Source organism: Coregonus clupeaformis, chromosome 18 (assembly GCF_020615455.1).
Source record: "Coregonus clupeaformis isolate EN_2021a chromosome 18, ASM2061545v1, whole genome shotgun sequence".
Lineage (NCBI taxonomy): Eukaryota > Metazoa > Chordata > Actinopteri > Salmoniformes > Salmonidae > Coregonus > Coregonus clupeaformis.
The window spans coordinates 3,987,692-3,990,897 of record NC_059209.1 but is presented as its reverse complement, the minus strand read 5'-3'; positions in this window follow the sequence as shown (position 1 = coordinate 3,990,897).

Below are 3,206 nucleotides of genomic sequence, written 5' to 3'. Positions count from 1 at the left end.
TAGGTGTCCTGCACGGCAGGTAGTTTGGTAATGTGTTCGGCAGACCGCACCACCCTCTGGAGAGCCCTGAGGTTGCGGGCGGTGCAGTTGCCGTACCAGGCAGTGATACAGCCCTACAGGATGCTCTCAATTGTGCATCTGTAAAAGTTTGTGAGGGTTTTAGGTGCCAAGCCAAATTTCTTCAGCCTCCTGAGGTTGAAAAGGCTCTGTTGCGCCTTCTTCACCACACTGTCTGCGTGGGTGGACCATTTCAGTTTGTCAGTGATGTGTACGCCAACGAACTTGAAGCTTTCCACCTTCTCCACTGCGGTCCCATCGATGTGGATAGGGGGGTGCACCCTCTGCTGTTTCCTGAAGTCCACGATCATCTCCTTTGTTTTGTTGATGTTGAGTGAGAGGTTATTTACCTGGCACCACACTCCCAGAGCCCTAACCTCCTCCCTGTAGGATGTCTCGTCATTGTTGGTAATCAAGCCTACTACTGTTGTGTCGTCTGCAAACTTGATGATTGAGTTGGAGGTGTGCTTGGCCACGCAGTCATGGGTGAACAGGGAGTATAGGAGGGGGCTGAGCACGCACCCTTGTGGGGGCCCAGTGTTGAGGATCAGCGAAGTGGAGATGTTGTTTCCTACCTTCACCACCTGGGGGCGGCCTGTCAGGAAGTCCAGGACCCAGTTGCACAGGGCGGGGTTCAGACCCAGGGCCTCAAGCTTAATGATGAGCTTGGAGAGTACTATGGTGTTAAATGCTGAGCTATAGTCAATGAACAGCATTCTTACATAGGTATTCCTCTTGTCCAGATGGGATAGGGCAGTGTGCAGTGTGATGGCGATTGCATCGTCTGTGGATCTATTGGGGCGGTAAGCAAATTTAAGTGGGTCTAGGGTGACAGGTAAGGTAGAGGTGATATGATCCTTCACTAGTCTCTCAAAGCACTTCATGATGACAGAGGTGAGTGCTACGGGGCAATAGTCATTTAGTTCAGTTACCTTTTCTTTCTTGGGTACAGGAACAATGGTGGCCATCTTGAAGCATGTGGGGACAGCAGACTGGGAAAGGGAGAGATTGAATATGTCCGTAAACACACCAGCCAGCTGGTCTGCGCATGCTCTGAGGACGCGGCTAGGGATTCCGTCTGGGCCGGCAGCCTTGCGGGGGTTAACATGCTTAAATGTCTTACTCATGTCAGCCACTGAGAAGGATAGGCCACAGTCCTTGGTAGTGGGCCTCGTCGGTGGCACTGTGTTATCCTCAAATAGGGCAAAGAAGGTGTTTAGCTTGTCTGGAAGCGAGACGTCGGTGTCGGCGACGTGGCTGGTTTACCTTTTGTAGTCCGTGATTGTCTGTAGACCCTGCCACATACTTCTCATGTCTGAGCCGTTGAATTGTGACTCCACTTTGTCTCTATACTGATGTTTTGCCAGTTTAATTGTCTTGGTGGTGTGAGTAGCTACACTGTTTGTATTCTGCCATATTCCCAGTCACCTTGCCATGGTTAAATCCGGTGGTTCGCGCTTTCAGTTTTGCGCGAATGCTGCCGTCTAACCACGGTTTCTGGTTAGGGTAGGTTTTAATAGTCACAGTGGGCACAACATCACCTATACACTTTCTGATAAACTCAGTCACCGTTTCAGTGTATTCGTCTAAATTTTTTCACAAGCTACCCGGAACATATCCCAGTCCGCGTGATCAAAACAATCTTGAAGCGTGGATTCCGATTGGTCAGACCAGCGTTGAATAGTCCTTAGTACGGGTACTTCCTGTTTGAGTTTCTGCCTATAGGAAGGGAGGAGCAAAATGGAGTCGTGGTCAGATTTGCCGAAAGGAGGGCGGGGGAGGGCCTTATAACCATCCCGGAAGTTCGAATAGCAATGGTCGAGGATTTTAGCAGCCCGAGTACAACAGTTGATATGTTGATAGAACTTCGGCAGCCTAGTCCTCAAATTTGCTTTGTTAAAATCCCCGGCTACAATAACTGCAGCCTCAGGATATGTGGTTTCCAGTTTGCATAAAGTCCAGTGAAGTTCCTTGAGGGCTTGAGGGGGGATATACAAGGCCGTGACTATAACCGAATAACATTTTCTTGAGAGATAATAAAGTCGGCATTTGATTGTGAGCTATTCTAGGTAGGGTGAACAAAAGGACTTGAGTTCTTGTATGTTACTACAATTACACCATGAGTCGTTAATCATGAAACACACACCTCCGCTGTCACGACTTCCTCCGAAGCTGCCTCCTCTTCTTGTTCGGGCAGGCTTTGGCGTTCGTCGTCACCGGCCTTCTAGCCACTGCCGCTCCTCTTCTCATCATTCCATTTGTTTTGTCTTGTTTATTACACACACCTGGTTCATATCCCCTCATCAATACCTGTAGAAGTATTCCCTCTGCCCCCCTTGTCTTTGTGTGTGATTGGTTATTGTGGAGGTTACTATAGCTTGTTGGAGCTATATTGTCTTGTGTATCGCCGGGATATTCACCCGTGTGCCCTGTTTTCCCCAGTGCGCCGTTTTACCGCACTGGAGTGTTTTATGCATTGCTGCGTACCGCTGTATTGCCGAATAAACCATATATTCTGTGATTTACCCTCCTGCGCCTGACTCTGTCCAAAATCACCCGCTACATCCACCCTTCTACTTCCCGGAGAGTTATTTATTTTTGTCTGCACGATGAACTGAGAACCCATCTGGCTGGACAGATTTCTACAGAATATCCCCAGAGAGCCATGTTTCCGTGAAACAAAGTATGTTACAGGCCTTGATGTCTCTCTGGAAAGAAATCCTTGCCCTGAGCTCGTCGACGTTGTTATCCAAAGACTGAACATTAGCGAGTAGTATACTTGGAAGCGGTTGGTGGTGTGCGTGCCTCCTAAGTCGAACCAGCAGGCTGCTCCGAGTGCCTCTCCTCTGCCGGTGATGTTTTGGGTCAGCCGCTGGAATCAGTTCAATTGCCCGGGGAGAGCAAACAAAGGATCTGCTTCGGGAAAGTCATATTCCTGGACGTAATGCTGGTGAGTTACCTCCGCTCTGATATCCAATAGTTTTTCCCGGCTGTATGTAATAATACAAAACATTTTCTGAGCTTATAATGTACTAAATAATACATAAAAAAACCAAAATACTGCAAAGTTTCCTAAGAGCTATTCACGAGGCCGCCATCTTCGTTGGCGCCATTGTGTATCTACGGGCTACACTTATGATATCCAGCCA